This window comes from Protopterus annectens, chromosome 4.part0 (genome assembly GCF_019279795.1).
Source record: "Protopterus annectens isolate FY-2018-M chromosome 4.part0, PAN1.0, whole genome shotgun sequence".
Classification (NCBI taxonomy): domain Eukaryota; kingdom Metazoa; phylum Chordata; order Ceratodontiformes; family Protopteridae; genus Protopterus; species Protopterus annectens.
The window spans coordinates 1,542,513,853-1,542,539,685 of NC_056733.1; positions in this window are offsets into that span (position 1 = coordinate 1,542,513,853).

A 25,833-nucleotide genomic window follows, 5' to 3' on the forward strand; every position below is an offset into this window, starting at 1 on the left:
CCCAGTGAAGGGGGCTCATCCAGTAGACATCAGCCATGTTCAGGTAGCAGCATTGCATCTGACCTTGGGCATAGAGGTGCCAGTGCAACTCCTGGCAGAGCCAGTTCTTGTGGTCAGGATGACAACAATGAACTGCTACCCCTTCCATGCATGGCTCACACCTGTCTGAAATACCAAAACATAGAGCCAGCACAGAGCTTTTCTGTGCTCATGCAGACACTCACACATCAATTTCACTTGTAGGACCCCTACAGACACACACACTCATTTTGTCTCACTGGCAATCTGTTGGTTTATCCACATGTCTGCCTTCTTCTCTTTCTTACTCACACACATTCACTGAACTTTTGTGTCAGCCTAGGCTTCCTTCCCTCCACAAAATCCGGTGCAAGTGATGTTAACTGTGCCATATCCCTATATTTCTATCTTTTAGATTCAGGTATAAAAATGCTTTGTGTCTGATGCTCAGGGTGTATAGCTAAATTAGTGTTTAGTATATCTGTATTTGTGGTGTTGAACTGGTAATTGTACCTTTGATTTATACTGGCCTTGGAAAGTTAGACAGCTGATAGAATCAAAATTTCCCACCTTTATAATTAATGATCTTGTGGGGGTTGTGAAGTCAGAAATGACATTGTGTATTATTACTTTCTAACATCTGTCATTAATCATTTTCCAGTACAAACATACGGAGCTAAACTGAGGGCATGCAGTGATCATCAGTACTTCTGAGAGGTATGACTGCATGAATTTTTGATGCCTGAGGCCTACTACTTAATAACAGACACATATAAGTCAAATAAGTCTCTGCTGTCACATGTTAAGGCATGTTCTGTACAGATCTCCCACCTTTTACTAGCTTACCAGACCAAGTAATGAAATACAAGGATATGCCACACAGTCATATTAGTAAAGAATTCTCTTCAGGTTCAGGACTTGCCTTGTAAATGCAGCAGTTGACACAGTTTTAGCTCAGAGCTGACTCTGTCTGATGCAAGCAATACACAGCTAATACATGGGGAGGTAAAGGTTGTCTGAGTTCCTGGCATCAATGTTGCTATATGCATATGAGTAAGAGGAAGGTTTTAGGCTCGTAGGTAGTGAGTGAGTATACTATGAGTTGTTTGTCAGCCAATGCAATGGCATATTGAGCATGCCTACATCTGCCTATACCCACAGCAGCTGGTGGTTCCCCCTGTGACTCCTCATCTGTCTGTGGCTGTGATGACCTTGGCACTGGTGATGGTATGTGTGCCCCTTCCCCTTGTTGATCCTACTGAAGCTGTGTTCTCAGGATTATGTTGTGTAGCATAGAACATACTGTGAATAATTTTGTACATGTCCATGGATTGTACTGCAGGGGTTCCCCAGATGTATCAAGGCACCAAAACCATAACTTCAGCAGCCCAAACACATGCTCTATGATATTTCTTGTTTGAGCGTGTATCTCATTATGTTGTTCTTCCATGGGTGTGTGTGCATTTCTGATAGGTGTTATCAGCCACAGTTCTAGTGCATAGCCTGCATCCTCCAGTAAATCCCCCTATGGGGTACCCCCCCTAGCAAACATCTGGTACAGTTGGGAGGTATGCCAGATACGTGAGGCATGGTAACTGCCAGGGTTGCTAACAAACACATTCAAGAATATTCCCTTGGCATTACATATGACTTGGTAGTTGATAGAGTGGCAAGCAGTTCTGTTATTGTAGAGCCTACCCTGTTCCCTGGGTGGTGCCTTAAAGGACCACTACAGGAAAAATAAAAAAAACACTTTTTTTGTTATCTTTTCTTGAATTTGTATACATTTCTAACCTATATTCACCAGAAAACATTAATCAGTACTAATTACTTTTTTGGGAGATACTGCTTTTGTGTGCTTCAGGTCCTTTCTCAAATTACTCCTTCAATTTTCCCTCCCTCAGTAATCCACAGTATCAGATTTCCTGTCCTGCAAGGTTTAGTTAATTAGTCACCTATGCATTACAATAGACATCAGACAGAACTGTCTGCATGGTGCACCAGTAAAAGTGTTCCCTCATCTCTCTTCTTATTAATGATATCTGAATAGCACTTTCATGGTGAATAATGTAACAGAAGGCTTATCAATCCTTTACATGCAGATGTTTTAAGTATTCCAGAAAGTGTGCTCTGCTCTGTTTATTAGAATTCATATTAGCTACTCACAGCTATTGATATCTCTGCAACCAAATGCTATCATCCACCAAATAATAGTCTTTTTTCAGACAGATCATACTACATAAAAATGCAGTTGTCAGTCTTGTTACCTCTTAGACAGGCCACTGATGTTACCTTCTACTTTTCTTTACTGTTGCTTTAGTGTGTACAGTCAGTGAAAATTCCATTGCACATTTTCTGATGTTACGCAATGCATTTCTCTGTAAGCACAATATAATGCATACTATCACTGCCCCTTGCAATGTGCACACTTTTATGCCTGAGTTTATTTATTTATTTATTTAACATTTGTTGACCAGGAAAGTCCGACTAGGTTCCACAGATCCTGTTTTCAGCGGAGGCCCGGGGAGAAATGCTCCAGACGCATGTCTTTAGAATGTGGGAGGAAACTTGAGTACCCGGAGGAAACCCACACAAACGCAGGGAGAACATGCAAACTCCGCACAGAAGGCACCCCGGCCGAGAATCGAACCAGAGAACCTCTTGCTGTGAGGGGACAGCATTAACCGTTGCACCACTGCGCTGCCCATCTTTGAAGGAAGTTAATAAATTACTGATTCTGACTACAGGGAAGACTTGCTTCAAAACTCTTGGAAGGCAGTGTATAGTGTATCAGTTGCTATTTTTCATTCCTTACATTTACTTTTACGATGAAGTTCCCTAATCTGGTGTTACTTTCCTCCAATGTCAGCTGTACGCTCCTTGCTACTAGCCAAGTGGTCAGCATTCAGAATGTGGCATGTAACAGAGTCATGCAATTTGATTAAACTCCATGCAAAGAAAAATAAAGAAAAAAACAGTACTTTAGTCAAATTTCACACTGAACGTAAGGAAAACGCAAGCCTGTCAAGACCAACTATCACAGACATCACCAATGCTTTTACTCTTGAATAAATAAATCTGCAAGTTGTAGGTAGGGGATAGCAAGCTGTGGACAGGCAAATGGTCCTGGTCTGGGAGTAAACAGGTCAGTCTAAAAGGGGGTTGGGGAAAGAATGGCACCAATGCTAGCCATATGTCAGTCTGGCCAAGGGGACTAAAAAAAATGCTCATTTTAAATTTGTGCACATTTGAGGTTGTATATATTGCATATCTGCACAAATTCATATTATCCTAGAGTAGACGTGCTTAGAGTTTTTGTGTACTCAAGGTAAAGTGTTTCACATTTAACTGTACAAGCTAATGTGTTTAGAACATGTGTGTTTTGATAGAAGACAGCAGATATGCATTTAAACATTTCAAAGGTAAACATGGAATATTCTGTCTCACTAAAGTAGACATTACAACCTTAAGAACACCTATCTGTGTCAATTGCCAGGATAGGAACCACCATCTCTTCTGATTTAGTCAAAACTGAATATTTAGACCGACACAAACACTCTCTCCCTCCCCCAAGACCACTGCTACGTTTCTCTTGTTGAGCAGGAGGTGAGTACCTGAGCCACATACATACCCAACATATGAGGAAGAGATGTCTAAAGGGTAGTAAGTAGGGCTCAAAGACCAGCAGGAGGCCTAATGCTGGCACTGTGACCAATAGCTGCACACTGCCTTAAGTTACCATCTCAAACGCGCTGAACAAGCTATCAAAATCAATGCAGAGAAAGTGAAGGCCAAGGACACACAGACAAGTGCAGCTATGCCTACAAGGATTGGTTGAACTTTCAGTTTTGAGAGACTAATGACCAGGACAAAATGAAAATTAAGCTCCAATATTTAAGTTCAAATTCATAAAAGTGTCCTTGGCACTTCAGGCCATGTTCATCACATCCCTTTATGGCATCATCTGCCACAGTTAAGTGAAGAGAAGTGGTGATGAAACCCCCAAACCTAACTATCAACAGCTTATGCTAGCATGTGCCTTCTGCTCAAACATACAGATGTGTAAGGGCAGAGACCAGGAAGATAACTGGCCCCTGAATGCAAGAAGACCATGAGAGTCACAGTGGTAGGCCTGGGAAAGAAGCCAGGTCAACAGGTTTTTGAATAGAGGTCTGAGTATCTTATTTTTAGTGCTCCTCTGTGATCACGTGACAAACTCTGCATCTGGTCAGTGGGCTGGGCTTTCGTCACTATCAGATATAAGGCTTTAATCCAGGTCTCAGGAATGTCTCTCTCATAGAATGGTGCGTTGTTGGAACTGGTGATGTCTAATGACATTGTGATCTATTGCAGTGTCAGAGGGGGGCACCGAATCTTGATCTGACCACCTTTACATCTGCAGGCCTTATGCTTCTTAGGCGACTACGTAAATTATCCGGCCAGCACATACTTGGAGGGGGGGGTCTGGAATGTTTTACATGGAAAAAAATATTAAATACAGGGATCAATAGTATACACACCTTCTAAGTCTATATATAAAAATCTGCAAAAACAGATAATTATAAGGAAGTGCCACAAGGTCTACTAAAAGCAGGTGACCCCTAAAATAAGATTTTTTTTTTTTTACTTTTTAATTACCTTTTTTGTCATAGAAACTTGTCTTTCATAAGCTACATGGTACATAAAATCCTGCCTCTAAGACTACAGTGACACCATTTATTTTAAATTCTAGTACACTGATAGCTTGGAAAGAAACAAGAGGACACATCACAGACAAGAATTAGGCATCGTCTTTTAAACACAGGAATGCACTGCAATAAGCAAACAGTGCATTTGATACCAATGCAACAGGTTTACAAAAAATGACCATAAACAATGGTCAACAGTGGAGCGTCAGGGACATTTTTGTAAACTAGGTTTCTGAATCATAATTAATCTATAGTTGGGATGCTTAACAGAAACATCATTACAAGGTTGATAAAGGAAGAATTATCACCTTTTCCATACTCTGATAAACTTTACCCTGTACAAGGTTAAAAACATCAACATTAATCCTAGAATAAATGCAAAATGGAAGTACTGCATAAACAAGGTATTACCATGTGAGGTGCAGTTATGAGGATCAGTTACTATGCAAAAAAAGACTGCTCACAAACTAAATTGTGTGGTCATCCTTTCTGTGATTTAGGTTTAAAGTGCTCAAATCTAAAGCAGAAATACAATTTTATTGTAATTCATCAGCCAAATCCTTACTACTCAATGTTTTTCAGATGGAATATGTTTTAGTGTCTTGTACTATGCAAGCTTATCAAAAAGCATGGTCGATAAAAAGAAGTTATGTCTTACCATAATGTTCCACCTGTGTTGTAGATCTTTATTAACTCAATACTGTTAGGGACTTCAGTTAGAGTTAACGTCAATACCACTTTCCAGTCTATACTTCTGCATACTTTTCTATTTACTCCTATTCAAGACTTTTAATAGTTCCTTGAGAAATAAAAAAAATAATCGACTGTCATAAGCTTTGTGTTTTATAACAGAATTATTGTTAAGCAATCTGCAGGTGACCAAGCAACAGTTTCAATGGATCTTGTTGCAATACTATTAACTATTTTTCCTCAGTGAATATTATGATTATTCGAAAGTGCTCATAATTCTCTCATTCTGAGCTGTGATCATTTTCATATTTTAGTTTGTTTGCATTTTGTAAGTCAGACACAGTGGCCAATTCATTTGTCAAGTTGTAACCACAGACACCTGTAGTAGTAGGTTTGCCAGCTGTCCATTTTTTGACCGGACTGTCCAGTTTTCTGACAAATTGTCTAGTGAAAAATTTCATTCAAAACCGGACACGTGAAGTCTGGGTTTTGTGCCACCACTGCCATGGTCTCAAGCATTTCTTCCGAGTCTCATGCCATCTTTAATCTCCCTCTCTCCCCGCCTTATTGCATGCGGTCCCTGTGTGCTTTTTTTAAGGGTGTTCTACTTTAAGAACGCCCTTTGCATCTGGTCGCACAGATGCAGAAGAAGCTGAAATTGTTTACATGGCATCTGCATCTTCCACGTGGTGGAATTTGAATTTCAGTCTCCACTTCAGAAGACGTTTGGACTTTACAGTAGAGCAAACTGCAATGAATGGTTGGTTGGACAGGACAAATGAGAGAGGTAGGTGTGTGTGAGGCTGCCACTGTTATGAAAAGGAGAGCAACTGAAACGTAATTAACTTAAGGGGAAGTTTTTTTTTTTATAATTTGATCATGCAGAGGCCAGGAAACATTATATGGTTGGTATCTTGTGTGTGTGTGTGTGTGTGTGTGTGTGTGTGTGTGTGTGTGTGTGTGTGTGTGTTGTACAGTCTCATTGTCATTGTATTGCATTGCATTGAATGCCTTTTGACAGACACAATGTTTACAACTGATGTACCGTTTTAGATTTGTGTTGTTTGTAAAGCACCGGGCTTGCTTAGGAGTTTTTTTTTTCTTTTTATAAGTAGTTGCATTGTATAAAATCTAGGCTGCAGGCCTGCAACAACACTGGCGGCCTATGTTTTGCGGGAGAACTTGATGCTTGAAAGGTTGCTGTGTGTTGTCACTGAACAATGAAGGTTGTTTATTTTAGATGTACTCATTTTCTAGTTAACGTTAGCAGTAAAACCACGTCAGAGAGGTTACTTTACTGGAGTTAGAAGCAGCAATGATATTTTGCTGTAGAACATTTGTGATCTTGAGTTGGTAAGTGGGTTGATGTTGGTCGGAGTAACCAGTAACGTGGTATTAAGTTATTGCTTTCTCACCCTATCTTGTGTATTTTATTTAAAGTGTGTTTGTTCTTTTGTCTGTATCTTAATTTTTTTATGGTGAACCTTTTGCTAACATTTAAAAACTATTAATTGTTGTTTAAAAGTAGCACGTTTTAAAACATTGCATAATAACCAAAACAGGCATAGTACTTGTCACTAGTTTGTTAAGTACTCTTTTTTGATACATAACCTTTCCTACCAAAAAGCTGATTCAGCACTAGATTAGTATGGAATGAACACTTTATTATTATGAAATCAAGCTTTCAAATTCCAAGTCTTTTTCTTAAGTTCAAAACTTTCCATAGTAAGGGTGATCCTCTTTTTGTCACATTAAATGGCTACATATTAAGCTGTATGACACAATTAAGTTATATTTTTTCACATTTCTAACAAATGCTCATATTTTTGGATCATAGGCTGTAAAAAATATGTTCAAATGATAAACTATTCAATGCTAACTAATCTCTTCTAGGTCTTAAACTTAATTTTGTAAAGCACTATAAATACAGTAAATCTTAATTTTTTTGTAAGCAACTTAGAATACTTACATAAATGCTCAAGCAAAGGTAAACTTAATCCACAACCACAACTGGCCACTTGGCTAGATGCATTTTCTTTGAACATGGGTTTCAATGCTGTTTCGTTAAATGTGAGATTTTAAAGGCAGAGTAGTTTTAATGTTAAGTCTGTTTTCATTGTGAGACTGTAATTGCTTTGTTTAGCAAATGTGTATCAGTGGCTGAAAGCAGGCATCTGGAACAGAAAAAGAGGGCGTTCGTATCAGCTGACATCACAGTGATGTCACAAAATGGGCGAGACATGGATGGGAGAGGGGGTATGAATGGATGGAGTTGTGGGCGATGCAAGGGGCGTGACCTTAGTCCAGTTTTAGCCACAAAGAAAGCTAGCAACCCTATGTAGCAGTAAAAACACACTGTTGTCATCAGCTGGCAAACATATAGGCATCAGGTGGATGTCCTGTACATGTGTTCTTGGGTAGGAGTGAATAGAAAAGGATGTAGCTGTGCAGACTGGAAAGTAGTATTAACATTAACTCAGAAAATGGTACACATTGCTAGGGGCAGTGATAGTTTGCATGATTGTGAAATGGAAATTTCACTGACTGTGCATACTAAAGCAACAGTAAGGAAAAGTAGAAGGTAACAGCAGTGGCCTGTCTGAGAGGTAACAAGACTGACAACTGCATTATTATATAATGATCTGTCTGAAATAAAACTATTACTTGGTTGAGGATAAGAATGTTTGCTTGCAAACATATCAACAGCTGTGAGTATCCAATATGAATTCTAATAAACAGAGCAGAGCACAGTTTCTGGAATACTTAGACTCCTGCATGTTAAAGATTGATATAAGCATTTTGTAACATTATTTACTATGGAAGTGCCCTACCAATGACATGAATAAGAAGAGAGATGAGGGAACACTTTTATTGGTGCACCATGCAGACAGTTCTGTCTGATGTCTCTTGCAATGCATAGGTGACTAATTAACTAAACCTTGCAGGGCAGGGAATGTGACACTGTGATTACTGAGGGAAGGAAAATGGGAGGAGTAACTTAAGAAGGAACTGAAGCACACACAAGCAATATTTCCCAAAAAAGTCCATAATCTCAGCAATGAGTTGATATTTCTTGATGTTTTTTTTCGTAGTATGTGTAACACATTAGTAGGTAAAACATATGTAAGAAGCACTGTAGAACAGTAAACAATACTAGTACCGAGGCCTCTCAGAATTAGCACTGCTTCTCTGTTCTTCCATTCTTAGTGAATGAAAATGCGATGTAACAGTCCAGCCTTGGGTGTTATAAATATAATATCAACAACTGTGCCATTACAGTGCACTATGGGGATGATTTAGCTTTAGAAGAAAGCAAGCTCATATCAGGATGTCTGACCCCAAAAGGACACAGAGGATTACAAACACAAGAAAATTAGTAGTGACTACTACTTTCCAATGAATACATGTTATCAATGTGTATAAATTCAAGAAAAGATAAAAACAAGTGTTTGTTTTTAATTTTTTCACATAGTGGTCTCTTAATTTCTACATGTGTGCAGTCTATGGCACCCAGTACTTCAGAGTAGTGTGCTACATGGTAGAACTCCTGCATATTCCTGGCCTCTCCTCAGAACTATGGGGAAAATATATGTGGCCAATGGCATGTTGCAGCATAGCATTCAGGAACTGGTGGAGGATCCTGGATGCTGATGCCTGTGAAACCCGCAGCATGTTTGTGTCTCTGAAAGGTACTCTTAGGGCTATATATACCTTTGTCTTCACTAGAATGAGTACTCCTTGGTTGGCTCTGGCTCTGAGTTGAGGACATCAGACATCACAGAGTTTCTGTAGTGTGCTTGTCTACCCTGTAGCGCTCCACAATTTCCACATCATGTAGGTTGTGAAAAGTTGAATGGGGCCTGAAAACTCTTCTCCTTCTCAGCCTAGGCCTATTAGTAGCAGCAGTGGCATTGGCTTCAGCCAGTAGCACATACAAAAGAATTAAAGCAGCAGCAGCCCCTAACATTCTGTCCATGTAGACTCCTTTCCATGTCTGTATTCCAAAAGTTTTGGAATCTGCAGGAAAAAACAGCATAAGGTCTATACAGATGCTTTATAGCTTGTTGAATAGCTAAACCATATTGGCCTGGTTAATTAGCATGCAATTTAGCTGCTTATGATGTAATTAGCATGTCACTATGTTTACCTTCTTTGCAAGATGATGTGCTCCACTACATGGCACTCACCGAATCCAAAAGTTTCTGTGGCTGTGTGCGCATCACATCTCAATGCACACAGTGAAAAAATACTATGTAGGCTTTATTGAATCCTTTGAAAGAAGTGGATAGGTATAAAATGTGGGACAATTTAATAGCTCCTTTGCGTGTAAACGAACATGAGGTAAGAGCATTTATTCTTATTAACAAAGAGATATTTTGTGACATTCTCCATGATTCAGCAAGCTCTGCATGGTGTGCAGGAATAGTGCAAGAGTTGCTGCAGTCAATATGGCCGACGTGCAATCCAGGAATGAGCTCCGGAGATGTGCACAAGCGCTCCTGCACTATTCCTACACAGACACAGCTCCTGTATGCTAATTACCCCATTTGCTGGTGAAAACCATGCAAATGAGGTGAATTAGTGATCCAGGATGCAGGCAGGCACCCATGTAGGAATAGTGTAACCTGTAGAAATGTATTCAGCTACTAACCGAATACATTTCTACAAATTACAAAACGGAGGCATGACAGCTTGAAAGACAGTATGTATTCGGGAAATAGTTACAAAATTATAAAAAATAACTTTTTTTAGACAATTTTGGCCGTTTAAGCATAGCGCAGAAGTGCTCAACGGGATCAGCCTGAAAATAAAAAAAAAAAATTAGAAAAGTCAATTTTAAGATGATTATGCATTTTGCCATTAGAGTCAATGGCATGCATAAAACAACAAGACCATGGAATACTGGTTGCTATGGGGGAAGGCTGAGTGTCAATTTTGTAACCATGCATTATTTATTTATTTATTTATATTTGTTGACTGGGAGTGTCCGACTGGACGTAGGTCCATTTTCAGTGGAAGCCCGTGGAGAAAAGCTCCACAGTTAAAATAAACAGACAGTAGGTACAATGGATTACATAGCGATTAACAATTTACATAGCAATTACTTACATTATATTTACAGATGAAGAACATAGTACATCAGTAGACAACTAGAATCTGTATCTGTGAAGTACATAACAGTCATTAACAAATGTTACAATAAGAAGTTCCTGCTGTATAATAAGTACTAGATTTATGAGCATATGAGCTTGCTATAATCAAGGTAGTTAGTGGAGTGGAAAGAAAGGTAACGGTTGGATGGTTTGGGAGATTAGAGTGGGAGTTGCAAGGGCATAGCCAGCATGTGTTTAGGTGCGCTTTTAGTAAAGTTTTGAAGTGGGTGCATGATAGCATGGAAGTAATTGTGGGTGGGAGGGAGTTCCATAATTTGGCTATGGTGCAAGAGAATAGTGCTTCACCAGCAGAGTTATTGGCTTTAGTGATCTGCAAGTGATTTTTGTTGCTGGATCTTAGGGGTCTGGTGGTGCGATAGGGTTGGAGTAGATTCTGGAGGGATGGGACATTTAGTGGATGGTTTACTAGTTTGTGGGCGAGTGAGAGTTGATACCATTGAAGGAGGTGAGGGAGTTCAAGCCAGCCCAGTTCAGCAAGTGAGAGACAGTGGTGACAAGATGCATGCACTTGAAAATCTCCTTAGCATGGAGAACATCGATATCTGTGCAGTAACAGAAACCTGGTTCAATGCTCCCGAGAGCAGCCCAGCACTACCAGGTTATACCTCAAACCATGCTTTTCGGCTCCAAAACTTGGACCGAACCAGAAAAGGAGGGGGAGTATCAATATTCGTCAAAGATACCCACACCTCCAGGTTGGTGGCACAGCAAGAAGCATCAGAGACTATCCATGTGCAACTAACAGTGGGTAAAACTGCCTTCCAGTTTATAGCCTGCTACAGACCACCCTCCAAAACCCAGGAACCCCACTCGGCCTTCCTGAGAACACTGGAAAATATGAAGGTCTCTCCAAACTCCATTATATTGGGGCGACTTCAACTACCCAAACATAGACTGGGAGCATTACTCTAGCTCCAACACCCTAGCTCAAAGGTTCCTAGAATTTATAAACTCAAATGCTATGGAACAACTTGTTACCACTCCCACAAGAGGGGAAAACATACTGGACCTGATCATCACCAACATGGGGACTCTATGCTCCAGACCAGAAGTGTATCCCTCACTGGTAAGATCAGACCATAAACTAATCTCACTGGATATTCACATCCCGACCCCACCCCCTGCCCAGAAAACCACAGTGAAAAACTTCTCTAAAGCAAATTTCACACTCCTCAAAACCGAGGTGGAATCCTTTAAAGTCCCCGGGCCTGTGGAAAATACGACCCAGACCACAGAATCCTTTATAAACACATTCCATGAACACCTTCAGGAATGCATGGATCATGCAATCCCAAATAAAACCAAGACCCAATCCTCCAAAGGCAGACGTCCTGTCTGGTGGACCCCAGCCATAAACAAACTATACAATAGAAGGAGGAAGCTACTACATGATAGAGCAAAATCCCAAAAAGGGAAGGCATCTCTGATCAGTGTTAACAAAAAACTACGGGCACTCAAAAAATTGTCTAAGGCCAGCTTCGAGAGAAAAGTTGCACAGGACACTAAGGATAATCACAAGGCTTTCTTTAGTTATGTTAGGAACCTGGGTGGGAATTCCCAGATATGCTCAGAATTAGTCCAAAATGACAAAAAATACACCGAACCCACAGACATTGCCAACATCCTAGCTGACAGGTTCAGCGCAAACTTCTCCCCCCCTCCCCACCAAAAGAGCAAATAACTATCCCAGCAGAGTGCTGCCCCCCTGACATCTCAGATGCTCAGGTAAGAGCTGCCCTCTCCAAAGCAAAAAACACAGCATCAATGGGACCAGATGGTGTCCCGGCTGCCCCTACATGAACTCCAAGAAGAGCTAAACCCAAACATAAAACTACTGTTCAATCTCAGCCTTACCACAGGATATGTACCCAAAGAGTGGCGTACAGCAACAGTGGTGCCTCTCCACAAAGGTGGTGCCTCAACGGATCCTGGAAACTATCGCCCCATAAGCCTGACTAGCTTGGTCTGCAAAGATATGGAAAGGATCATCATGGACCTCATAAATAGATATTGGGGACCTACAGACACTGGATCCTACCCAGTTCAGCTTTGTTAAGGGCAGATCCTACCTCTTAAACCTGGTTGATTTCTTTGAAACAGTCACCAAGGCCATTGACGAGGGGAAGGTGGTCCACACAGCCTACCTAGACCTCGCAAAAGCCTTCGATACAATACCCCACTCGGGCATTATAGATAAGCTCACCAGCTTAAATATAAACCCCTATGTCACTAGATGGGTTGCAAACTGGCTCAAGGACAGAACCCACATGGTTAGAATTTCTGGAGCCATGTCAGACTCCAAACCAGTTACAAATGGCATCCCACAAGGCTCAGTCATGGGACCTCTCTTGTTTTGTATATATTTCTCGGAGGTACAGGCCAACACGGAAGGACTGTGGCTGACCAAGTTCACAGATGACTGCAAACTGGGCACCATAATCGACTCTCCAGCCGACACAAGCATCCTCCAAAAGGGCCTCATAGAAACAGACAACTGGTGCCAGAGCCATGGCCTCAAGCTAAATGCCAAAAAGTGTATAGTCATCCCCTTTGGTAAAAACAAAGTGCCCACAAATTACCACATAGGTGGTAATCCATTAAGTACGGAAGAAGTAATTAGGGACCTGGGGACCCAAGTTGATAGCAATCTCTCATTTGACAACCATGTGGCCAAAAGTGGTTAGAAAAAAATTTTATAGAGCCCACCTAATCATGAAGGGATTCACATCTAGATCAGGGGAGGTCATCGTGCCTCTTTACTCATCCCTCATCAGGCCCATAATTGAGTACAATGCCCCTTTTTGGATGTACCTTACCAGGCACCTGCAGCAACTGGAAAGACCCCAAAAGTACCTCACCAAGAGGATCAAAGGGCTCAAACAGATGCCATATGCTGCCCGGTTAAAGAAACTCCAGCTCTACTCAGTGGCATACCGCCTGCTCAGAGGCGATCTGTGCCTGACATATAAAGCCATGTCCAATCCGGAATTAATGGACATGCTGCACCTCAGAAAATCCAAATCCCATCGAGCTACGCGCTCGAGAAACTTGAACCTCAGCACTGAAATAAATAGGACATGTTGGAGGGTCAGATTCATAACCCAGAGGCTCCCTTCACTCTGGAATAAAATCCCAGTGCAGATTAGGCAGAGTCCCTCATTGACTCTCTTCAAGTGGAATCTTGATGAGTGGATGGGGGATCGTAGGTTTACCCCGGGTATCACTTCTGTGTCACTGTTAGACAGAGGCACAATATACTAACCTCGAAAAAGGGCATAGCAAAATTAATTTAAAATGGGTGGTGAAAGCCAAACACACTCTGGCTAGGCTTATAAATGCCCTAGGGCAGATAACCTAGTATGAACCTGTGAACCTGTGAACCTATGAACTATGGTTGATGCCCCTGTGCCGAATTTGGTGATTTTGTTGTAGCAGGTCTCTAGCTTGTTTAGATTGCATTGCACACACACTCCAGGGATCTAAACCTTATCATCACATTGAACAAGACATGCTGGAGGGATAGGTTCCTGACCCAGAGACTCCCCATACTCTGGAATAGACTGCCCATACATATCAAGCAGAGCACCTCATTGGCCTTCTTCAAAAGGAACCTTGATGATTGGATGGGAGATAGGAAATTCACCCAGGGATCATGTCAGTCACCCTGCTAGACAGGGGCCCAGAGAAGTAAATATTGTGGGAAAAAATTTCCAGGAAATTGTTATGGCTAGGCTTGCATAGGCCTTAGGGCCAATAGCCTAGTACCAACCTATGAACCTATGAACCTTAGGTTGGTATATATTGGAGAAGCATAGAGCAGGGTGGAGATAAGGTGGGAATTTGCTATTGAAATCCTTGCTGCTTTGGTGAGAAGTTGCTTATTTCTGTATAACGCTCCTAGTTTTTTGTGGACTTTTTTATGGCCATGGATATGTGAATGTCAAATTTTAGTTTATTGTCTATTTCCACTCCTAGCAATTTGGTGTGTTCAGTTGGGTATATAGTGGTGTTGTCTTTTGCTGTGATGTTAAAGTGAGAGTTGTTTTGAGTATGTTTGGTGGGTTGGAAGATGAGTAGTTTAGTTTTGTTTGGGTTGAGTATTATTTGGGCATCGGATAACCAAGTTTCAAAAGAGGAAAAGGCTTCCTGTGTGACTTTTTGCAGTTTGGGTAGGGACTGGGCTGAGCAGATGATGGTTGAGTCATCTGTGTATTGTATGAGTGTGCCATGTTTGGTGGCAGAGGCTAGATTATTTGTGAAAACAAAGAAGAGTAGGGGTCCAAGGATGGATCCTTGGGGAACCCCTATGGAGACAGGTAGTTGGGGAGATATGTCATTCTGCCATACAACGGATTGTTGGCGGTCAGACAGGTAACTCTGAAACAAGTTGGTGACTGATTGTGAGAAGGATAGGTTATTGAGGACAGAGATATGTTGTTTGTGTGGGACCATGTCAAATGTTTTAGATAGGTCTAGGAAAGTAGCAGAGGAGAGATAGCCATTGTTTTTATGCTGAAGGATAGTGTTAGTGAAGGAGAGTAAGACAGTGTTGGTGCTATGGTTTGGTCGGAAACCATGCTGAGTATTGGAAAGGAGGTTGTTAGTAAAGAGGTAGTCTGGGACCTAAAAGTGCATGCATGTATTTTGGAGAGTGGAGAGAATAGCTATGGGGTGGTAATTGGTTAGTTCTGTGGAGGGGCCGCCTTTGTGGAGGGGAATTATATGTGATACTTTCCACAGTGTGGGAACGTAACTTTCTGGCAGAGATTGGTTAATCAAGATGGATACTGGGTAGGCCAGAGCATCAGCTGCGATTTGTAGGTATTCACTTGGGAGGTTGTCTGCTGCTAATTTGGTGGGCTTAAGTTTAGTTAAGAGTTTTTTTATGTTGGAGGTAGGTACAGGAGAAAAAGAGAAGGCAGTGGTGAGATTACTAGTTGAAGGTATGGGCTGGAGGGGAGGGTGGTTGTGTTGTTTAGCTAGTGATAGTATGGTTTGTGTGAAGTGTGTGTTGAATGAGGTAACGATATTTTCCTGAGGAGTGAGGGATGTTAGGAGGAGGTGTACTGACTTTACCTGGATGGAGGATGGAGTTTATGGAGGACCAGAATTGTTTGGGGCTGTGTTGGGAGGAGTCTAGGGCAAATTGGTAGTATTGGAATTTATCCTGTTTTCTTAGCTTTTTGACTCTATTGCGTAGTTCTAGGAATTTCTGTCTAGTTGAGGGGGTATTGGTTTTGCACCAGTGCTCCCAGGCTTTATCCCTGTTTTTCATTTCTGACTTAGTGGTTTTCTGTAACCATGGGGAGGGTTGTTCTTTGATTCTGGAAAGTCTTATGGGGGCATGGTATTTAAGGATGGTCAGGAAGGTAGTATTAAAAAATTCAACTGCATCATCAAGACTGAGGTACTTTAGAGGATGCCAGTTACATTCTCTGAGGGATGAGATGAAGGTGAGTGGGTTAAAATTTAGTTTTTTCCGTATTTGACGGTAGATGACAGGTTTAGCTTGGTATAGGTATTTTTTGAGTAGGAATGTTGGGGAGTGATCACTGAGGCTATCTGATAAGCAGCCTGTTATATATGACTGGGGGCTCTTACTGACTAGTATCCAATCCAGGGTAGTGTGCTTGCTGGAGTTTTTATTTATCCTGGTTGGTGACTGGACTAGTTGGGTGAAGCCATGAAGGTTTACATGATGGGTTGGATGGTTGCCAGAATAGGATTGCCAGTCAGTATTGAAATCACCTAAAATGATAGTTTCTTGGGGGAGATGGTGGGTAGACCAGCTGAGGAGGTTTTCTAGTGGAGGGATGTTTTGGCCAGGTGGGAAGTAGCATCCAATTATGTTGATGGTTTTGTTTTGGTTTATTTTGAGGTTGGTATATATTATTTCTTCATTGCCTATTTGTGATGATTTTAAAATCTGGATGTCAGTCAGTTCCATGCAAATGAGGGTAATGATACTGAATCACAGATTTTCCCTCAGTGCTAGCTTGCACCCAACCGTGTAGGTGCAGCAAGACCATGGTGTAAGCCTAAGAGCTAGATGACCTCATAATGGGGTGTGTCATGCTTGCTGTAAGGTGAGTGGAGCTCTGTGGCTCATTCTTGCACTTAGCTAAGCACAGCTAAGGCAGGAGGTGCGTCTAAGGTTGTATTGTCTTACACCAAGAAATGCAGAGTGTGGTCATGCCCAGGGAGGGTCAGTTTCTGCTAAACGGTGTTTACATTGCCTAAACGGGTATGCGCTGTGTGAACCGGGTTGAAAAAAAAAAAAACTGGGAATAGCAGCTCTGTTCACATCTGAGCACTGGGTATGTGCAGTGCGCCTTGGGGCTTAAATTGGAAGGTAATGGGACGGGAAAAGGAGAACTAACATAGCTGGCAGGTGAAATGTATCAGAATCAGCCAATTACACAGGCAGCAGCCCAGCCTAGGCCAGCACACTACGATAAAGTATGCAAACACCTTTCACTCTGTTTTTTCTCACAAACTCTACACCACCGGTGTACACAGATGGAGATATTTTGCCAGACAAAACAAACAAAATTATTTGAGCTGCTGTCATTCTCATACATCAATATGTGGAAGAGGCTGAGTTTGGTGAGGATGAGAATGCTGATGACCAACTCACAGTGAGGAGAAGGAGAAGAGTGTACAGACCCAGGGTAACATACCAGGGCTACATGAGCTGGAGATAGTAGAGCACTATAGGGTGGACAGGGACATCCTACAACAAATTTTTGAGCTGTGCTGGCCATGCCTCACACACAGAACCAATGGAGGGGAACCCATCCCAGTGGATACCACGGTATGTGTAGGCTTAAGAATACTAGCCACAGGTACCTTCCAAAGGCCCTCTGGGGATATCATGGGGATCTCACAGACATCAGCAACCAGGGTACTCCACCAGTTCCTGGATGCCATGTCAGCACATGCCAGTGAGCACATATATTTCTTCAACACCCGTGAGGTGTTGACCACCGATATGCATCTCTTCAACCCAATAGCAGAATACCCTGAGGTAGTGGGTGCAATAGACTGCACACGCATACACATCAAAGCATCACCTGGCAAGCAGGGTAGGATCTGCATAAACCGCAAGGGCTTCCCCTCCATCAACTGCCAGGTTATATGTGATGCCCAGGGCATTATAATGAATAAGTGTGCTGGCAGCCCTGGAAGCTATCACGACTCCCACATCTGGCATATGGCACAGCTGTACCAGAGATTTGTCAGTGGGGACATCCCATAAGGCCACCTAGTGGGGGATGCTGGTTACACACTGGAGCCATGGCTGATGACACCCATCAGAAATGCACACACACCCAAACAAGAACTCCATAATGAGGCACACGCACAAACGAGAATCATAACTGAGAGTGTGTTTGAGATGTTCAAGTCATGGTTTCGGTGCCTGGACATATCCAGTGGAGCCTTGCAGTACTCTCCAGCTACATGTACACACATTTTCATTGTATGTGCCATGCTACACAATATGATCCTGTGGAAACAGTTGCAGCAGGGACAACATGGGGCAGGGCCACACAGCCCCCTACCATTGCCAAGGCCAGCCAGGCACAGAGTGACTCAGAGGAGGAACAACCAGAGCCTGCCCCTGTAGACAGAAGGAGGCATGCCCAGTATGCTCAGGCATTAGGCAAAGAGGCAATGCATAGCACATACCCAGGGAATGACACCTCCCTCTGACTCGCTCATACAGTAAAAGGGATGCCAAACATGACACTACCTGTGCTTTACCATGCATAGGGAGTGTACTATGTGCATCCAACCTAGTCAGCCCTCCAGCACTATCCTCAATACTGGCACAGCCACAAGTAATTCCCTCTTCCTATCAATTGCTTAATGGAGTAGTATCTTCTGCTAGTTGTATCTATGGTATGGATGTGAGCATGCAAGTGAATCGGGTGGCTGAATGGGATGGCAGAAGATAGTGGACACCTAGATGGGCAGCATGAAAATCCATAGCAAATACTGGTGTCAACAAAGTAGGCAGTACTACACAAGGTGACAAATCCCACTGCAGTAAATGTGGTGGCCCAAATGTCTGTCCATAGGACACACACATGCATGTCAGTAAGGCTCACATACCCAACAACAGTCTCAGCCAGCAGGACAGGTGTAGATGACCACAAAGAAAGGCTGTGCTAAGCCCTCCAATTGATGGCAATGGAGAACAGACCCCCTTCCAGACCTATACAGAGAGACTACAACAGGTCAGGCAGTTGGATGTTAGTTCTGAAGGGTAAGACTTTTGAAACTAAAATGTAGGTCAATAAAACCTAAGATCTGTACTCTACTGATATGCCTCTAGTCTGCATGATAGGTCAGAATACAAAATGAAATGAAAGCCAACAGAGTACCTGAAATACCACTACAATCATAGCAAATGTTTACAGTTGTAAGGTGTGCCCCCCATAAGCCTATGTAGAAATGCAGTAACATGTACATGTGGGTTCAATAACAGTGGAGCACAGATTACCTGAGCTGGCCCAATATGCAGGATAGATTGCTGCTTGTGTACAATATGCAGGGCTCTGTGTGTTAGGTTGTTGTGTGTTGTGTATTGTGTGGAAGTGGTCAGCATGTAAGCATGGAGGGTTGTGTCTTGGTGGCCTATGGCCAGTACTGTTGATGACAGGGCCATGTTTTGACAGCTGCAGTGCCAACCACAATGCTTCCCTACCAGCAAGACCCAATTCAGCAGTCATTCATACTAATTGTTTGGATGTAATATCTGTCACCATCTGAAAGATGGACATGCCATGAATGTGGGCCCAAGCATACACACAGTACACAGGTGGAAGTACCCTAGACAGAGTACAAAAATGTGACTGTCAACTGCACACACCTTTGAAATTGTACATACAGGCTAGCAGCACATTAGTTGTCTGTGTAGTATGGAATACTGATGTAGTCTGGCCAATTACTGGCAGACCACAAAAGGCACAGTTATGAAATAATGAGAGACTGTCGATGTCTCCGCCCAAAGCAGCATAAGGGGAATGTCCCAGGCATATCTGTCAGTCAGCTGCAAGAAGCTTCCATATCACACATGCACTCAGCTCACCCCGCCATCAGACACAAGTTTATCACAGGTCATAGCCCTGCTGTTGGGATTGAGTAAAGTATGACCCCCACTTCTGTATGGGCATACTCACAGAATGCAGCATGCTGAAGAGATGTCCCATGCAGGTGTGTCCATAGCTGTAAGCAGCACCCTGCCAGCATCCAGAACAATGGATTAATATGGATAGGAACTATTGCCTACAACACCTTGCATGCTTACCCTGTCACCCCAGGGGAATCCAGTGGCTTGCAGCCTGGGACTGTAGGAGTGACAGAATGCACTGGCCTGCTACCGATGGCCTGCATCACTACCAAATGCCCTACAGTCCCCTGCCAAAGGCCTGTGCCTCACCCATACTGCCAATGTATGTTATCTCATGGGCTGCCAACTAACAACATAACACAATCCACAGAACACAAACGCAAGGCCATGTTGACAAATACCAGTAGTATGCCCACCATGTCCTACTGCATGAACTGTGGACCAACCCCTTAATACCGCTGGGATGAAGGGACAACAATAGCGATATGTCCCAGATATTGCTTGCATAATGTTAGGAAGAGGATAGAATAACAGAGGGAGGATGTAGAAGCATGGACATCATGGAGTGTGTGCAGTCTGAAACTCTGATGTGTGTCCATACTACCCCTGCCTGCAAACTGAGTAATGGGTGGTGACAAACCTGCTTGTAAACCACAATGTGAAGGGGAACTGACCAGATATATGAGCCCTGCCTCTGGGTAACCTGGGTGAATATATACAGCTGAGGTATGGCCACAGGACGATATGGCCATTCTGTTACGTCACTAGATGTACAAGCACAGGATCATCAGCCATTCCAGTACCAAGGTGCTGCAACATTTACACAGACACATCAGCAAGTGTCTGCAACTCCCCCTCCATAATGGCATGAGTGTGCAAGAATATGTAGGCTGCAGACCACAATACTAGACACAGCTTCATTCATCTTGTATTCCTCAGAAAATAACTGTGAGCAAATAAGTATATATGTCAGTAGTTGATGACATAATACATCACAGTGTAAAATAGTGCATATGTTTGAATATATCTGCTAACACCAAAACCATGTAACACAAGCAGCACAGACACAATAGTTACAGTATCCTACTATCTTTTGCCCATTGTGACTCCATATTGTCAACCTATCTACAGATATCCTGCAGAAATAGGTTTCTAGCTGTATGTGTGGAACACAGAATCCTGCACTGGAGTACAACCTACCTGGAATGGATTCTCACACTCAATACAGAGGGTCATACTGGGCATGCTCCCACACTTAGAGAAACGAAGCCCATGCCTGACAACAAAATATGGAAGGTCATACTGGGCATGCTCCTACACTTAGAGAAATGAAGCCTATGTCTGACAACAACAGTGGACTATACATATCTGTCAGATGCAGATTTCTGTGCACCCACACCGCATTGCACACTATTCATGCTTTGCACACACATCGGATAGGAATATACACATACACCCAAGAACAACACACTATAATAGGTCAAACACACACAAACAGAGATGTGGAGAAGAGAGAGACAGACAGTGACAAAGAGCTTCCCATCATGAGGCTTGTCTCACCCACCACACTTCCAACTGGCCAATATCACATGATGTGCCGATGTCTATCACTACAGACATTTGCTTCTAGTAGCCCACAGCACTATAGTGTCTGTGGTGATCGTGATAACTGTGTAACATGACAGTACAAATCAGTAGTCATCTAGCATTTGTATACCCAGTCCTGTCAAATGTAAAGTTGTGTGTGACTGAGTGTTGAGTGTACATTTCCAGAGGAATGTTTTATGGCCCATTCCCACACACTCCACTTCTCATTGCCTTACTTTAGAAAGCCTGCTGATGTCAGTCACCTTGAAATACCTATTTGGACTAGATTCAACCCTATAAGCTCTGTATCACATGCAGTAACTGTGTAATGTTATAGTGTAACATATTAGTTATGTAGGAGTTCTAATCCCAGACATGGTAATGGTGTGGGTGTCTGTGTGTGTAGGGATCAATGATTTTGAGGCCATTCACAGTCACTACACTCCCATTGCCCTACTTTAGAAAGCCTGCTGATGTCAGTCACCTTGAAATATTCCTTTGGAAAATGTTCAACTCTAAAAGCTCTGTGGTGCGTGCAGTAATTGTGTCATGCTATAGTGTGACATACTAGTTAGGTAGGCATTCTAATCCCAGACATAGCAACTGTGTGTGTTTGGGTTGGTGTTTGTGGTGTAGGGATCAATGATTTGGAGGCCATTCACAGTCACTACACCTTCCATTGCCCTACTTTAGCAAGCCTGCTGATGTCAATCACCTTGAAATACCTCTTTGGAAAAGGTTCAGCCCTGTAAGCTCTGTGGCACATGCAGTAACTGCATAATGCTATAGTGTGACATACTAGTTAGGTAGGAGTTCTAATCCCAGACATAGAAACTGTGGGTGTTTGTGTGTGTAAGGATCAATGATTATGAGGCCATTCACAGTCACTACACCTCCAATTGCCCAACCTTAACAAGGCTGCTGATGTCAGTCACCTTGACATACCTCTTTGGAGAAGGTTCAGCTCTGTAAGTTCCGTGGTGTGTGCGATAAATGCATAATGCAATAGTGTGACATATTAGTTTGGTAGGAGTTCTAATCCCAGACATGGAAACTGTTTGTGTGTGTAGGGCTCAATGATTTTGAGGCCATTCACAGTCACTACACCTCCCATTGCCCTACTTTAGCAAGCCTGCTGATGTCAGTCACCTTGGAATGCCTCTTTGGAGAAGGTTCAGCCCTGTAAGCTCTGTGGCGCGTGCCATAAATGCGAATCAATGTATTGGCAGTAACTACACAGGTATGGGTTTGAATTTCATCTGTGGCAAGTGTTTGTGTGTACCTCAAACATTTTGGCCCCATTTACACCCAGCACATATCTGAGAGCCTGACTTTAGCAGTCCTGCAGATATCATCCACCTGAGAAGTATCTGTTGCCAACCCCTAAACCATATGAGGTCAGTTGTGCATGTGGTAAATGCGTAACATAATGGTCTGTACAGATTGTTATTAGGTTTGGACTTCACCTCTGGCAAATATAAATGTGTGTGTAGGGTAAAATTATTTTGGGATCTCTCACCCACTACATCACCCAATGCCAGTATTTACAAGGTTGGTGTTGTTCCTCACCATAGAAGTACCTTGGAACAACATCCATCCCATAAGCTCTGTGGTGCATGCAATAAATGATGTACACTGTAGTAGCAATACATAGCTATGTAGGGGGTTGAATCTCAGATGTGGTAAGTGTGTGTGTGTGTGTGTGTGTGTGTGTGTGTGTGTGTGTGTGTGTGTGTGCGCTCCTCTGTCATCAGTGTTCTGTGTGGAGGTTGCTGTGACCGTGTAATAAAAGAATGCATTGTGGGGTGGGTTTTGCTAAATTATTATGTTGATGACGTAGTATATGTCACAATGTCCACCTTACAAGGACAAGAGATGCCAAACACCAGATAGGCTGGTGTAGACAATCTAAAACCCTACATGTGACATTATGGATTGATTAACAATATAGGCAACCCTTGTATTACTCAGAGAAAATTCCCCACCCAGGTCTCATACACAAATACACTTGGAAAGGCAACAACCACTATATTGGTAGTTCCCTGCATATTGCCTCACGGATAGTAATCATGGTGTGGTTGCAGTGCACTACATGCCTGTTGACCACAACAGTGCCAATGGCAGCAGAAAGTACTGTGATGTGTTACATCTCCTGACTTGAGTGTGTGTTATCCAGCAAGTAAAAGGAAATGGAACCCTGTTCCATCCCTACATTAGGCAAATAAATGCTTACAGTGGTCCTTTTGCTATGTTTCCCATTGGATACCTGCAACAACTGTACAGTCTGCAAATGTAACCCACAAATGGAATACTAGGCCTTATACACATGCCCTGTATGGACAGATGGCACTAACTCCACTGAATACCTGTATCATGCTGTCAATACAGGTGCAAGCATGACCTGTTTTCATAGCCAGGTCTTACCAAATGAGGTCAGGAATGCCACATTAGAAGATAACAATCTGTCCACACAACATGCCCCAGAGACATCAAGTACACTTCCACACATCACAGAACATGCATGTGGGACATGTGCACAACCCAGACACTGTCCATGTTATGGAATATAGATTACATACATGGCAAGTATTGCACATCACTGGCCACCCACAATAGTAACCCAGATGAGTGGATGGTGAATACAATACCCACCTGTGGGGACCAATCCAGGGACTACACCCCTAAGCCACACTGGAGACCATTGTCATGTGGCCTGATGCCAAGGTATTCCCTTTGCCTAGCCTTGTACAGCCTTCAGGCACAGTCACCTACTACGCACCTGTGAAGCAATTAACCCATGCATCTCAGTACTGGCAAGTGTGTGTGTGTGTGTGTGTGTGTGTGTGTGTGTGTGTGTGTGTGTGTGCATATTAATGATTTTCAAGCCATTCAAACTCAATACACCTCCCATTGTCCTACTGTAGCATGCCTGCTGATGTCAGTCACCTAAAATAACCCTTTGGCCATATATCAGCCAGAAAAGCTCTGCGGTGCATGTAATAACTACATAATATTGTAGAGTAGCAAACTAGTTAGGTAGGAGTTTTTATCCTGACCCTGCCAACTGTGATAATGTGTGTGATTTCCTGAGAGAGTGTGGGTGTGTCTTCCATGAAACCTGCTTTTGTGGACAGTCACATGTACTACACTTCCCTTATCCCTCTTTTATCACTGTTGCTGATGTCACTCACCTTCAAATATACCTTTGGACAGCTTTCCAACAGGTAAACTGCGTGGTGCATGTAATAACTGCATAACAATGTAATAGCAATACAAAGTCCGGTAGGGGTTTGAAATTCAGTACTGGTAAGTGTGTGTTTGTGTGTGTGTGTGTCATCAGTGTTCTGTTGGGGTGATTGTGTAATGACAGGATCCATTGTAGTGTGGGTTTTGCTACATAATTATACTGAGGAGCTACTTGTCCCATTGTCCACATTGCAAGGCCAACATTTTCTAAACACTGTAGAGATTGTTGTAGACAATCCTCAGCCATAAATGTGTACAGCCATGTGCAAATACCATGTGACAGTATGGATTAGTACACAATATAGGCGACCATTATAATGCCCAGATACCACTCTCCACCCATCCACCCATGGATCATACACAAACACGCTTGGCCCTTACTCCTTTCTTACTTTGTCTCTGTCTCTTTCTCTCTCTCACTTCCTCTCTGGTGGATATGGAAAAGTACATCTACTTTACTTAGGCAGTTTTGTAAGTGATGCTCATGATCAGCTGATGGCCTGTGCACAAATTGCAGTCCCCTACTTGCTAATTGCTTCTGGAACAGCTATGGAATCATTCCTATAGCCAATTGCATGGAAACATACTCCTATAACTAAGCACTTCATGTGGGTGTTGGCCCTTTTCCTTCACTGTGAGCAGGACTTCATGTGGGACAAACAGCATCACAGAGGGTAGTTGGAAATACTTCTTACAACATACACTGTGGAGACAGGCCAACAAACAGGAGGGGGATGTTCCAGAAACGGGGACAGAATGTAAGTATTGCTCTTCTACATTTGAAATAATGTTGGTTTAACAAGGTTTGCGTGGCTATAGCTGTTCTACATGATTGAAAATCTGGCATGACAGTGTTATGTGGTTGAGGAAACTCTCACCTGTAGGGCTATCTGCAGACTAGCCAGAGATTGGAGCCTTACATGTGTTGTGTTACTCACACATTTCCTATCTTTAGAAATGCAGCAGCATACAGTGATGATTGCAGTCAGTACATGGTGACATCCATATGACTTACTGATTTCATATCCCTCAGAAGACATATGTTACAACAAACCCTGTTACTCCAGTAAATCTATGAGTTTATCACAGTAACATGTCAATACTGGCCCTGTGTTTGTGCCTCCAACCCCAAGTGTGTCAACCTTTGTCCATATGTCATGCAGCAAGAGGTTCATATGTTCAGTACATCATTATTTACTGACATCATACCTGATAACAAGCCAGTGAGATATCAAACTTCTAGACATGTTATGTATAGCAGGCCTTATATTTGAGGACAAAACCTGGACATTCT